Genomic DNA, 15,122 nt, shown 5'->3' with positions numbered 1-15,122 from the left:
TGGTTTCCCATCTTACATTTAAGTCCTTTATCCACTTTGAGTTTATTTTTGTGTATGGTGTAAGTTGGTGGTCTAGTTTCATTTTTTTGCATGTATCTGTCCAATTTTCCCAACACCATTTATTGAAGAGACTGTCTTGACTTCATTGTATGCTCTTGCCTCCTTTGTCAAATATTAATTGAGCATAGTGGCTTGAGTTGAATTCTGGGCTCTCTGTTCTGTTCCATTGGTCTATATGTCTGTTCTTGTGCCAGTACCAGGCAGTTTTGAGGACAGTTGTTTTGTAATATAGCTTGATATCTTGTGTTGTGATCCCTCCAACTTTGTTCTTCTTTGTCAAGATTGGTGCAGCTACTAGGGGTCTTTTTTTATTCCAGATGAATTTTTGGAGAGTTTGTTCTAGGTCATTGAAATATACCATTGGTATTTTAATGGGTATTCCATTGAATTTATAGATTGCTTTGGGTAGTATGGACATTTCAGTGATGTTGATTCTATAAATCCATGAACACCATATATTCTTCCACTTGTTTATGTCTACCTCTATCTCTCTTTTCAGCATCCTGTAATTTTATGAGTACAAGTCCTTTACTTCCTTGGTTAAGTTTATTCCTAGGTATCTTAATTTTTTTGTTGCAATGGTAAGTGGGATTGTTTTTTTTTTTTAGTTTCTCTTTTTGTGAGTTCATTAGTGGTGTATAAAAAAAGCCATAGATTTATGGGTGTTAATTTTGTATCCTGCTACATTGCGAAATTCTTTTATTAAGTCTAGTAGTTTTGATGGAGTCTTTAGGGTTTTCTATGTACAATATCATGTCATCTGTGAATAATGACAATTTTACTTCTTTTCTATTTGCATGCTTTTTATTTCTTCTTCTTGTCTGATCGCTATGGCTAGCACTTCCAGTACTATGTTGAATAGGAGTGGTGAGAGTGAGCATTCCTGTCTTGTTCCTGTTCTTAGGGGAAATGGATTTAGTTTTTGCTTATTGAGTATGATGTTGGCTGTAGCTTTGTCATATAAGGCTTTTATTATGTTGAGGTATGATCCCTCTATTCCCACCTTGCTGAGAGTTTTATCAGGAAAGCATATTGGATTTTGTCAAATGCCCTTTCTGCATTAATTGATATGATTATGGGATTTTTGTTACTCAATTTGTTTTTGTAATGTATCACATTTATTGATTTGTGGATATTGTACCATCTCTGCATCCCTGGAATAAATCCCACTTGGTCATGGTGTATGATCTTTCTAATGTAATGCTGGAATTGATTTGCTAGATTTTTTTTGAGGGTTTTAGCATCTATGTTCATTGGGGATATCGGCCTGTAATTCTCTTTGTTTGTAGTGTCTTTATCTGGTTTTGGGTTTGGGTTAATGCTGGCTTCATAGAAGGAGCTTGGAAGTGTGCCTTTCTCTTGAATTTTTTGGAATATTCTGAGGAGAATAGGTTTTCGTTCTTCTTTGAATGGTTGGTAAAACACCCCAGTGAAGCCATCCCGTCCAGGGCTTGTGTTTGGTGGAAGTTTTTTGATTACTGTTTCCATTTCATAAGTAGTTATCGGCCTATTCAGGTTTTCTTTATTCTTCCTGATTGAGTTTTGGAAGCTTGTATTTTTCTAAGAATATGTCCATTTGGTCGAGGTTGTCCAATTTGTTGGAGTAGAGTTGTTCATAGTTGTTCTAATCTAAAATTGTGTTAAATTATTTAGGAATAAAGTTATAAGGATTATATGTGTCTATAGAAGCTGCTGACTTTAGATGTTTGAGGAGGTGATTGACAATCATACCCTTCTCTTCTGCTCTAATTTTTAATCAATTGAAAGATATAGGAATCAGACAAATGGAGTACAGAATAGCAGAACACAGTTTAGAAATGCACCTACAATCAGGCTTCTTAATACATCTGTCCTGAAATGGAAAACTTAGATACCTCTCTGGGAGGGGTGGAGCTGAAGAGAACACTCCCATCCTGGAGACTGGGTAGCCTGAAGGACAAATAAGAGCCTAGGATTATTATGTATGCACTTCTCCTTTGGGGAGTATACTGTTGAGAAATTGTGTGTGTGTGTGTGTGTGTGTGTGTGTGTGTGTGTGTGTGCATACATGCACTTATGGGCATGTGAATAGGCTATTAGATGGGTTGAATTAATTGCTTTCTCCATATTAGTTTTTAGTATTAAAGATGACTTTTATGAAGGGACAAAACTTAACTTGGTTGAGAAGGAAAATTATTGCCTGATCTTAAAAGTCACTGGACTTTTAATCAGGCATTGGTTAAAAGAGGAAGTTATTTTCCCCTTTAAAATTTTTTCTTGTATCCAAGTAACGGAGTTGGGAATTGGGATTCTCTACAAATAAAGAAGATACCTCTGGATTATTGTCTTGAAGGGAAGTGAATCAATTAAATTTCTTGTCCTGGGCACATGAAAAGGTATTACAGCGACTTAATGATACACTTTCAAGATATCTTACAGTGTAGTTCAAAACTGTTGGCTACTCTCTGGAAATTGTTTTTGATAAAACTTCTTTCTTTTGGCTTAAAAATAAATCAACTGGAAAACAGTATGAAGTGTCCTCAAAAAATTAAACATGGAACTCCCATTTGGCCCAGTAATCCCATTTCTAGGAATATATCTCCATAAAACAGAATCACCAATCAGAAAGGATATATGCACCTCTGTGTTCATAGCAGCACAATTTACAATAGCTAAGATTTGGAAATAGCCTAAGTGCCCATCAGATGAGTGTATTAAAAGACTGTGGTACATCTACACAATGGAATACTATGCTGCTGTAATAAAAAAGAAGGAATTCTTACCATTTTCAACAGCATAGATGGAACTGGAGAGCATTATGCTAAGAAAAATAAGCCAGTCAGAGAAAGATAAATATCACATGATCTCACTCATTTGTGGAATATAATGAACAACATAAACCGATGAAAAAAAACAGAACCAGAGACATAGAAGCATCGAACAGACTGTCCAACCTATGAGGGAAGGCAGGGAAGGGGTAAGAGATCAACCAAAGGACTTGTATGCATGAATATGAGCATAACCAATGGACACAGACAGTAGGGGGTGATGGCATGTGCTGGGGGGAAGAAGTCTCATGTGATACTTTAAACAATAAAGAATTTAAATTAAAAAAATAAAAATAATCATACATATAGTTTTGCCCAGGCTTCCCCCATCTTAGAAATAAATTATGAGAAAAATAAATGAAGTTAATTAGGCATTAAAAAAATAAAATAAATTGACAATATCAATTGTAGATGCCATGTTAGAGACCATAGTGTTTAATTTAGGAAGCACTGAATAAATCTCTAAACCAGATTAATAATATTTTTCTGAAGTTCTTTTAATCTCATCTTTGGGATTTTTTTTTTTTGTACTTCACTTGCCTTGTGATTCTTCATAATGAGCCCCTGCAGGGATTGTGAAAGTGATGCCAATGTTTCATAGCTGCACGAGGTCAAGATGTAGGGCTGGCTCGGGATATTCAGAGGGTGGTAGCGCATAACTGATCCTCCTCCTTCACATTCTTTACCACTTCATAAATGTATTTCTCTATCTCTTTCATGTAAAAAATTTAAAATTTCTTTCCGGTTGGTTGTTGAAGAACATAGCAATAAAATAGCAATAAGACATCATGGGGAGTGATAAATACACAAACTCTGTTTTCTATGATTGTGTAATCTAATGACAAAGAACACATAAAAGGAGTGACAGAAACATAGAACCAGCCCACCGGCAGCTTGTGGAAAAGCCCCCAGCCCCCAGAAACACAGTCTGTCAGCTTAGCCACTCTGATATAAGAGCAATTCCTCCTGCTAACGCTGACAGAAAGTTTCTGACGAGCCTTGATGTTCAAAACTGACCCGGGACCAGCAACATCAGCATCACTGGGGAGCTTATTAGAAATCCAGAATCTCAAGCCTGCCCTTTCCCTTCTGGATCAGAGCCATCACTTCTAAAAGGTCCCGGTGATGCAAGTGCCCATCACAGGCTGGGCAGCAGTGCTGCAGAGGATTCTGGCTCCACTTACTGGGCCAAGTACCCAGTGGGAACTAATCCTCTGGCCAGGGCATATAGGGCACACTGACTGCTCAAGCCTGGTACCTTTGTTTCCTGTACCCTAGTAAAATGCGGGTGGGATACGTTTGCGGATTGGGTTTGCTGCAGAAAAGAAGTGTTCTGTTACCAGGAAGGGAAGCTTAGCAGAAACATAGTGATAGATATCCAATAAACTTATTTCTTCTTTCATATCTTAGCTCACATTAATGTTAGGGCTAGCTGTTGTTCACTAGCCTTTTCACCTTGGATCATTTCACCCCATTTCCTGGTGTGTGTGTGTGTGTGTGTGTGTGTGGGCACACGCGCGTGCACACGTGTTCTACTTCCTATCTCCCTCACCTCACAATGCCATCTGTCTGCTTGACCTAGATATCAGAGATTCGTGCTTCTTCCAGAGCATGGCTCTTCTGTTGCTTCTCAGAGTTATAGTTTTCAAATACATATGAATACGGTAAGGACAAACACATACATACTTGTGCCTAAGTCTGTCTTCACTGCCTTGCACTATTGGTAGAGCAGCTATGCCTCACTCACTGCTTTTCATTCTATCACAAAGGCATTAATCAAGCTGTGAACTATTTAAAATGCATCTGCATTTGCTAGAGGAAGTCATACTTTTAGCCCTCAGGAATTATAACTCCTAGTGACTACTTGACAGAGTTTTACACACTAAGAGAGGGTTATAATCCTTTACTATTATTTATTTTGATACTAAAATTTTCCAGGATTTGTCAAACTGGCTCATCTCAATCTTTTGATAATGGCCTTCCTCATCATTCTTTGAGCACGTCCTCATTTTCTGACACAAGGTGTTCCAGGATCCTCTTTTGCAGGAGTTAAGATTCTTTTTAGTGGAAAATGGTATTTAGAAACTAGAATTCGAGTGCTAGGTAGGCTGGGGTATCATTGCTTCTAGGCCTACTCAATGGATGACATTAGGAAATGAGTGTGTTTGTGTGTATGTGTGTGTGTGTGTGTGTGTGTGTATTATACATCTTTATTTGTCTATCTGTATATATAAAAAAACTGTGGCTTCATACTGACACCTTCATGAATTCAACCATGAAGCATCCAATACAACCAGCACCCCAGGGCTTTATTGTAGCCATCCAACACATTCCATTTTGATATTTATAATTTCCCTGACATTGACTCCCCATTATATATAATATATTTACTTATTTACTTAAACCTTGAATATATAGAAAAATAGTTTCAGAATTGCTGACTCCTAATTCTGTGGGAAGAAAAGAAACTACTAGCAAGGGTTAAATATTTATTTACACTGTGTTTTGTCCTTAGCCTAAAAGCATATAATGAAAGAAGTGTGTTCAGAGTTGCTTAGGTTAGTTCTCCCCTGATTTCAGTGTGATTATGTTATTCATTTGAACAGGAAGAGCTGTTTTTCTGTTTGTATTCATTTCCCCATCCCCCTTACTACTATTTGATGTATTTATTTTTCAATCTGTATAGTAATTACATGGTTCTAACACTCAGAACAACACAAAAGGGTATTACTCAGAGATCTATCACTTCCCCATTCCTTCTATCCCATTTCCAACTCCACTCCTTTTCATTTTGTTTTCACCCCTCCCTATACATAACCAATCTCATTAGTTTCTGGTTTATTCTTCTTGTATTTTTTGTTGTTGTTGTCCTGTTTTTTCGCACAAATCAGAAGATAATGTATGTACTAGAGAGGAATTCACACATGTTTCTGTGTGGTTTCAATTTTTATGTTAGATCCCTGATCCACTTGGAGGACACTTTTGGTGTATAGAATAGATAGCATTTAGGTCAAAGTGTAAAATGTTCTTAATGTGGTGTGAATTTTGTTTCCTAATATTTTATTTAAAACTTTGGCAATAATACCTATATGTGACTTTCATCTGTCATTTTCTCTTTTTAAAAATACTTTTAAAAATCTGGTTTAGGTGTCAATGTTATACTTGCTTCATAAAAAGATTAATATGTTTTCCTTAATTTTCAGTGCTCTGGAACAATTTATAAAGCATTACTATTCTGGTCTTTGAAGATTTCGTAGACTATCCCTGTGAACCCATGTGTGTGTGTGTGTGTGTGTGTGTGTGTGTGTGTGTGTATGTATGTGTTCAGAGAACCTAGATTTGTATATCCATGATTCTTTGCAAACCAAGCTATCTCTGTTTTAACTACTTAACTCTGCTTATGTAGCACACAAGCAGACAAAATGAATATATAAATGAATGAGATGGGTTGTGTTCCAATAAAACTTTATTTTTGGACATTGAAATTTGGATTTTATATAATTTTCACGTGCCATGATATGTTATTCTTCTTTTGAGTTTTTACCACCATTTAAAAACATAGGGACTATTATTAGCTCATGGGCCTTACAAAACAGGTAATAGACCACATTTGGCCCATGGACTATAGTTTGCCAACTGCTGGTCTTTCTGAAACACTTTATTTCAGGCATCTTTCTTCTATACAGCATAGAATTGGCTCTTACTTTGTTAGCCAAATTCAAATTCTTTATTTTATTTTAATAGGGAAGTTAAGCACATTTATATTTACTCATATGACTGAAGTCTTCAACTTTGTCATAAAATCTTATAATTCTAATGTGCAATTTATTTGTAATTGCTATGTTTTTATATGTGTTTTCTTTGCTTTTTAAAATTTCTTTTGGTATTTGGGAAGTTTTGTATTTTTATTCTATTGGTTACTTTTTCTTTTTTAAAAATTTTATTAAATTCTATTGGGGTGACATTGGTCAACATGAACATATAGGTTTCATGTGTATATTTCTAAGTTATACAATCTGTATATAGTACCATGTGCCCACCACCCAAAGTCAGATCATTTACTGTCACAGCATATTAGGACGTCCTTTTCCCCCCAAACCCCTTTCCCCCTGGCAGCCAGCACATTGCTGTTTGTGTTCATAAGTTTCAGCTTTATATCCCACATATTAGTGAAATCATATGATTCTTAGCTTTTTCTGTCTAGCTTATTTCACTTAGCATAATATTTTCAGGGTCCATCCATGTGGTTGCAAATGGTGCCATTTCACCTTTTATTATGGCTGAGTAGTACTCCATTGTGTATATGTACCACATCTTATTTATCCAGTCCTTTGCTTGTTTATCCAGGACACTTTGCTTGTTTCCATGTCTTGGCTACCATGAATAATGCTGCAATGAACATAGGGTGCATATATCTTTGTGAATAAGTGATTTCAAGTTTTTTGGGTATATACCCAGGAGTGGAGTTGCTGGGTCATATGGTAGCTCTATTTTTTTTTCTTTTTCTTTCTTTCTTTCTTTCTTTTTTTTTTTGCCTTTGGACAGAATGAATGTCTTTCATATTTTCTTTGTATTTCTCTTCAATAATTGCTTGACCCAACATTTTTCTGTCTGCCCTATACTATGAAGATACAAATTAAAGGAGAATAGAAAAAAAAATTAAAGCATTAAATTGTACAAATTACAAATCCGTTCCAAAGTATACTTAAATTAAATTAAATACACATTTCAGTAAGAGATCTACAGTCAATGACTGCATTCTGGGAAGCCTCAGACACTGAGGCAGGGCTGACATTTGTGGGAGGAGATAAGAGACTGGCATCCAATCACAGTTAGCAGTGGGCTCGGGACCGCCCACCTGCCAGCTCCTGTCAGGTCATTGGCATTGCTGTGCAGGGAAGTGATTTGGGGGAAGGTAAGAAGCAAGCTCCAATTCTGAGTTCATTACAACTTCTCAAGCATTTCCTCAGCCTACACAGTACAGGCTCACAAAGTAAACATGTTAAGGTAAGCAGTCAACTCGTTAGAGCCCAAACGCATTTTCTTGCTGTATTTATGTGGAACTCTGTCTACAATGGGCAACCGTGAAGAGGTTCCTCCACAGAACATGTCACAGGACCCAGCAGATCCAGTGGGTCTGCGGGACGCGAGGACCCTCAAGAGCTGGAGAGGACTCTCTAGCAAAGTCCGCGCTGCAGGCACCCCTCCTATCATCTGGCGTACCCTTAATGTAGTCTTCCACTTTGTTCCGGAAATGCTCCTTGTTCCTCAGGTGATGCTCTGCAGCCTCAATATTCATTGGGTCATTGAAGTTCAGAAGATCAGTAAACAACAGTTTAATCCCTAAACAACATCCTTTAGTGTCCTGGTGGGAGCCCCATCCATCGAATATTCTCTCAGTAAACTCAGACATATCTCGCCTGTCTCTGTGATGTTGGGGTGCCAGATCCTGGTCAAGCATCTCACTTTGGGCGACAACACATTGTATGCATCAGGAACTTCCATTTCAAACTGAAAATTTCCACCCTGGTAGTAACCCTCCTCTTTAACCAGCAACCTGTCTCTCACAGACACTCTCCGAGTGGAGTCAGAGGCTGTGGCTGGCATCCGGGACCCTTTGAGACCATCATCCCGCTTCAGTTTGCTCATCAGCTTCAGCATCACTGCTACCTTTTCCCTGGGCACCTCGAGACCAGTGAGGCAGGCCCTGTGCCCAACACCATTCCCACCAGCCCTTGGCTACGCAGCTCCTCACAGCTGCACCGGCTCCAGGGTGGTGGAAGGGAAGTGGGGGGTGGCGGGGGGAGACTCCAATGGAAGCTCTATTCTTAATTTTTTTTTAATTGAAAACTTTACTGGGAAAAAAATTCCAAATATTCAGGTGAGATACAAACCCACTGTTGTTGCTTTGAGGCCTGTGGATTGGACATTTACATGAGTTGAATCCATTTCCTAGAAAATCTACAAGACAGGATCTTCCCTGCACTTGACCAAAAGGATAAAGCCAGCCTTTGTCATGCTGGGAGCCTAGAGTGAGGGGCCTGTCGAGGCTGGGGGACCACAGCATCATTCTCAGGACAGTGTGTGGCTCTCTCCCAGAAAAGGAGAGAAGTGGGAGGGCAGCAAGGTGGGTGGGTGCCCAGGACGGTCTTTTGGAGGTAGATGTGATCCCAGCCATGCACACAAGGCGGAGCCCGAAGGTGAGCTGACAGAACCCATGTCCTCTGCAGGCGGGGAGCCTGCTCTGGCCCTGGACCAGGAGGCACTTTGGACGGTTCTTCTGGAAATAAGAAAGCCTCTCAGGTTTTATAGGCTGCTTACCTGTCTGCAGGCTCCTGCTATGGGCGGGGAGACAGCAGCCTGCTTGGGGCTCCAGGTGCCAGGCTCATTCCAAAGGGCTGGTGAGGGAGGTTAGGGGCCTTCTCCCAGGGATGGCCTTTCGCTGGCTGATGCCTGAGCCTAAGTTTGGAAAGGGCAGAGACTAGAGAAGCTGACTTGTGTTCCAGGGGTGTCCCGAGGGGCGGGGCTCAGTCATCAGCCACAATAGAGAGGGCTCTGAGCTCGCTCAGTTTAGCTTCATTCTCCCGCTCCCGCTGCTCATCAGGGTGGCCAGGCTGGTCAAGCTGTTGGGTCGGTCTCCAAAGATCTTATGCATTTCAGAGTAGTAGACAACCTGCGCTCGGATCAGGGATTCAAAGCTGGGCTGGAAGTAGTTGAGTCGGCAGTTGTAGAACTGCCGCATCTCATCCAGGAGCTGCTTGTTCTTGGCCTCAAAGTCGTCCCGCATGGGCCGGAGCTCTTCTGGGGCCTGGTGGAGTTTGGCCAACACTAGCCCTGTCTTCTCCTTTTCCTCGTACTTCTCCACCTTGGCCTGCAGCCTCCTGTAGTCCTGCAGGGCCTGCTCCCACCGTTTCACCGCCATGTTGAGGCTCGGGAAGACACTGCCGAACTTTTTCAAGGGCTTTTGAATCTGGTTCACCTTTTCCTGGTTGAAGGCGTCCGTCTGTTTCATGGCTGTGTCCAGGGCTGTCACTATGTTCAGAAAGTCCTGGTCTTGTTTGCAGAAGGGATTAGAGAGCAAGTCCAAGGATATCTTCACAGCAGATTTGGACATGGCCAGGTCAGCATCGGTGCTCTTCTTCAAGTCCTTTTGCAGCTTCCTGGTCTGTTCTTCCAGCTGCTGCAGTTTTTCATTCTCCACTGTTGTGGGGACAATCTGTTTCTTGGGTTGCCCAATCTTGAAAGGAATCCAGCTCATGGTCCCGAATCTGGCCCAGCCGCCGGGGTCCGCTGCCACCACTTGGTCCTCGGGCTCTATTCTTAATTTTTGAGGAATCGCCAGACTGCTTTGCATAGTGGTTGTACTAGTCTACATTCCCACCAGCAGTGGATGAGGGTTCCCTTTTTTCCACAACCTCTCCAACACTTGTTATGGTTTGTCTTGTTGATAATGGCCACTCTAACAGGTGTAAGGTGGTATCTCATTGTAGTTTTGATTTGCATTTCCCTAATTGCGAGTGAGGTTAAACATTTTTTTCAGTTATCTATTGGCTGTTTGTATGTCTTCTTGGGAGAGGTGTATTTTCAGGTCCTCTGCCCACATTTTGATTGGATTATTTGTTTGGTGTTGAGTTTTATGAGTTCTTTGTATATTTTTGAAATTAAACCTTTGCCGGAGCTACTGTTTGCAAATATCATCTCCCATCTGGTAGGATGCCTGTTTGTTTTGTTGTCCATTTCTTTTGCTGTGCAGAAACTCTCCAGTTTGATATAGTCCCATTCATTTATTTTTGCCTTTACCTCCCTTGCCTTTGGGGTCAAGTCCATAAAATGTTCTCTACAAACCAGGTCCATAAGTTTGGTACCTGTATTTTCTTCTATGTAACTTATAGTTTCAGGTCTTATATTTAGGTCTTTGATCCATTTTGAATTAATTTTTGTACATGGGGACACACTGTAATCCAATTTCATTCGTTTGCATGTGACTTTCCAGTTTTCCCAGCACCATTTATTGAGGAGACTATCTTTACTCCAATGTGTATTTCTGGCTCCTTTGTTGAAAATCATCTGTCCATATACATGCGGTTTTATAGCTGGGCTCTCTATTCTGTTCCACGGATCTGTGTGTCTGTTTTTCTGCCAATACTATGCTGTTTTATTATCGTAGCTCTGTAATATAATTTGAAGTCAAGTAGCGTGATACCTCCAGCTTCGTTCTTTTTGTTCTTACAAGATTGCTTTGGCTATTCGGGGTCTACAGCCAAGTTGCAGGATACAAAATCAATGTGCAAAAATCCATTGCCCTCCTGTATACCAACAACAAAACTTCAGAAAAATAAATGGGAAAAAACAATTTAGTTGCAATAGTAACCAAAAGAATAAAATACCCCAGAATAAACTTAACAAAGAATATGAAAGACCTATATGTTGAAAATTACAAAGTATTACTAAAAGAGATGAAAACGATACATCCAAATGGAAAAAATATCCCGTGTTCATGGATTGGAAGAATCAGCATAGTTAAAATGGCCATATTACCAAAAGCAATATGCAGATTTAATGCAATCCCCATCAAAATCCTAATGTCATTTTTAAAAGAAATAGAATGAGAAATCATCAGATTTGTATGGTTACTTTTTACGTAATATCATCTAAGTGCCTAAGTTCCCTGTTTTCTTTTTTCAATTGAGTCAATTATAATATTGTCTTAAGTTTAAGGTATACAATGTTTTGATTTGATGCACTTATATATTGCAAAATGATTACCACTATAACATTAGCTATATTACATGACATAATTATCATTTTTGTGTGTGTGTGCTGAAGAACAATTAAAACCTAGTCTCTTTGCACTTTGAAGTTTATATGTTGACTATGGTCACTATGCTGGGCATCAGGTCCCCAGTCGTCCCCTGTTTTCTTATTTTCTCCTTTACTATCATGCTGCTTATAATAGTATTTTTAAAACTCTATGTATTTTTTTGCTGTATGATTTCCACTTTCCTGCCCATAAGATACATTATATATAATATATAGCATGTTGTTCTTCCACTTGGGTTCCTGCCTTTTAGTCTTGCATCTATAATTAATTATTGAATGCTCATCATTAGTCATTTTGCTCAGGTTTCCTCCATCATCTCATAGTGGATGGAGCTCATCCAGTATATTGCTCAAGAAGCTACCTTGCTTGTTTAAAAGTTTTTCTATATCTTGATACTTAAAGAACAGCTTGCCTAAATAGAAAATTGTAAGTTCAATCATTCTTTCTGAGTTGTTTTTTAATATGGCTCCATTGTTACTTTGCATTATAAGCTGTGTTTAGGGTATTTGATGCCAGTATGAACTTCAGTTTTGATCCTTGTACTTGAAAGGTTTTTTTTTGTTTGTTTGTTTTGATTTTTTATTTCTTTTTAAAATTTAATCGTTTTATTAGGATATGTTTTCAAAGTGATTATTCTGGTTAAGTCTCCCAGTTATCTCTTAGACCTTTTCAGTATGTACATTTTAGTACTAGTATTTTCTTACTTCCAGAAGTTTTCTTGGGATGTAGTTTTAAGTATTCTATTCAATTGTTTTATTTTTATCTTTAGAACCTCTTGTTTTCCCTACTGTTTTCTTTCTTTGGCCTTCTTTTATTTCAGCCACATACTTTTGATCCATTTTGTTTCTGTGCCTCATTTTCACTCTCTTTGTTGCTTCTCTGGCTTGCTTCAATGTTTCTAGTAAAATTTTATTTGGATCTGTTCTCCCATGGGGCTTTGTGATTTAATCTTTGAATCTGGGATGGTTTTGACGTTTTCTTTCACACATTTTCTATGTTGAATCTACTCTTTTTAAAATTTCTTTCTGTTTATTGTTCATTTCTGCCTTTAATTTTTGAATTTCTTACATCGAAATGCTTTTCATACCTCCAAATGCTTACTTGAGGATATTTAATTTAGTGTGGAATGTTTTGTTACACTTTTCTTCTTCATGCGTTATTTTGAGGGGGGGATTTTTATGAACTTGAGTAGATTTGATGTTCTAACCTTAAAATACTTAGTATAAATTAAGTCTGTTTTTACCATTTTATTTTGTTGGTTTGGGTGGTTTACAAGAATCTTAGGTCAGGGGTGCCTTCTTCTGTCAGTGTAGCATAGTATTGTATGTATGTGTGCGTGCGCACAAATGTGTGTATGTGTGGAGAAAGGGTTGTCTATCTTTTTATTAATTAATTAATTAATTAATTATCTACACTAATAAAAGAGAAACATGCAAATTGGTGTCACTCCACTATGCCCACCAACCAATCGGGATGAGTATGCAAATTAACCCAACAAAGATGGCGGTTAATTTGCATATGCAGGCATGGAGCAAAGACTGAAGGCTCCACCTTGAGCGAAGGCCTGGGTCCCAGGTGCCGGAGGAAAACTGGTGCCGGCAGCCAGGGGAAGGAAGGCCTATTGCACGAATCTCTTCGTGCAACGGGCCTCCAGTTAAATATAATTTAATTTTTTCTGTCACCATTTATCCCCCCATAAACTCGTCCTCCTCCTCCCACTCCTTCTCTGCTCCCCCTCCTCCCTATAATCACCACATTGTTGTTCATATCCATGAGTTCTTTCCCTTTTTTTTTTCCTTTTTTGCTCAATGCCTCCACACCCCCAGCACTCCCTTGGATAATTAGTGATTTTGAGCATTTTTTCATGTCTCTTGGCCTGTATGTCCACTTTGGAGAAGTGTCTATTTAGGTCCTTTAGGCTATTTTGAGTACAGCGGCGTTGTAGTATAACTTGATATCTGGTATTGTGATTCCTCCAACTTTGTTCTTCTTTCTCAAGATTGCTGTGGCTATTCAGGGATTTTTTTTTTTATTCCATATAAATTTTTGAAGTGTTTGTTCTAGGACTGTGAAATATGCTGTTGGTATTTTAATAGGGATTGCATTGAATCTATAGATTGCTTTGGGTAGTATAGACATTAAAATGTCTATGAATACCAATCCATGAATACAGTATATTATTCCATTTGCTTATTCTTCCTCTGTCTCTTTTTTCAACATCCTATAGTTTTCAGAGTACAGGTCTTTTACCTCCTTGGTTAAGTTTATTCCTAAGTATCTTAATTTTTTTTGTTGCAAGGGAAATGGGATTATTTTGTTTTTTTTTTGGATTATTTTGTTGTTTTTTTTTAAATTTCTCTTCCTGAGAGTTCACTATTGGTGTATAAAAATGCTATGGAGTTTTGGTTGTTAATTTTGTATCCTGCTATGTTTCTGAATTCATTTATTAAATCAAGTAGTTTTTTGAAGTAATCTTTAGGATTTTCTATGTATAGTATCTTGTCATCTGCAAATAATGAGAGTTTTACTTCCTCTTTTCCAATTTGGATGCCTTTTATTTCTTCTTCTTGTCTGATCTCTATGGCCAGGACTTCCAGAACTATGTTGGGGAAAGAGGGCATTCCTGTCTTGTTCTGTTTTTAGGGGAAATGGTTTTAGTTTTTGCCAGTTGAGCATGATTTTGGCTGTAGGTTTGTCATATATGTCCTTTATTAGGTTGAGGTATGTTCCTTCTATTTCCACTTTGCTGACAGTTTTTATCAAAAAAGAGTGTTGAAAAACAAAACAAAAAAGAGTGTTGGATTTTGTCAAATGCTTTTTCTGCATCAATTATTATGATCATGTGATTTTTGCTTGCAATCTGTTTATGTGCTGTATCACATTTATTGATTTGAGAATCTTGTACCAGCCTTGCTTCTTCAGAATAAATCCCACTTGTTCATGATGTATGATCTTTTTAATGTGTTGCTACAGCTGGTTTGCTAAAATTTTGCTGAGGATTTTAGCATCTATGTTTATCAGGGATATTGGCCTGTAGTTCTCTTTCTTTGTCATGTCTTTATCTGGTCTTGGAATTAGGGTGATGCTGGCCTCATTAAAAGTTTGGAAGTGTTCCTTACTCTTGAATTTTTTGGAATAGTTTGAGGAGCAGAGGTGTTAGTTCTTCTTTGAATATTTGGTAAAACTTCCCTGTGAATCTGTCTGGACCATGGCTTTTGTTCGCTGGGTGTTTATTTATTTATTTATTTATTTATTTTTAAAATATATTTTATTGATTTTTTACAGAGAGGAAGGGAGAGAGATAGAGAGTTAGAAACATTGATGAGAGAGAAACATCGATCACTTGCCTCCTGCACACTCCCTACTGAGGATGTGCCCGCAACCAAGGTACATGCCCTTGACTGGAATCAAACCTGGGACCCTTGAGTCCGCAG

General features: G+C 38.5%; 1 protein-coding gene and 2 pseudogenes across 6 annotated transcripts in view; 1 reads left to right on the top strand and 2 right to left on the bottom strand.

The window, feature by feature from the left end:
• Positions 1 to 15,122, top strand: part of LRRC49 (leucine rich repeat containing 49) — a 183,322-nt gene that overhangs the window by 64,243 nt on the left and 103,957 nt on the right. The window lies entirely within an intron of this gene.
• On the bottom strand, positions 7,978 to 8,588 carry LOC102249045 (annotated as a pseudogene).
• Positions 8,984 to 10,173, bottom strand: LOC102239399 (annotated as a pseudogene).

This window comes from Myotis brandtii, unplaced genomic scaffold (assembly GCF_000412655.1).
Source record: "Myotis brandtii unplaced genomic scaffold, ASM41265v1 scaffold315, whole genome shotgun sequence".
Taxonomy (NCBI): Eukaryota; Metazoa; Chordata; class Mammalia; order Chiroptera; family Vespertilionidae; genus Myotis; species Myotis brandtii.
This window is presented reverse-complemented; position numbering and strand designations above follow the sequence as displayed.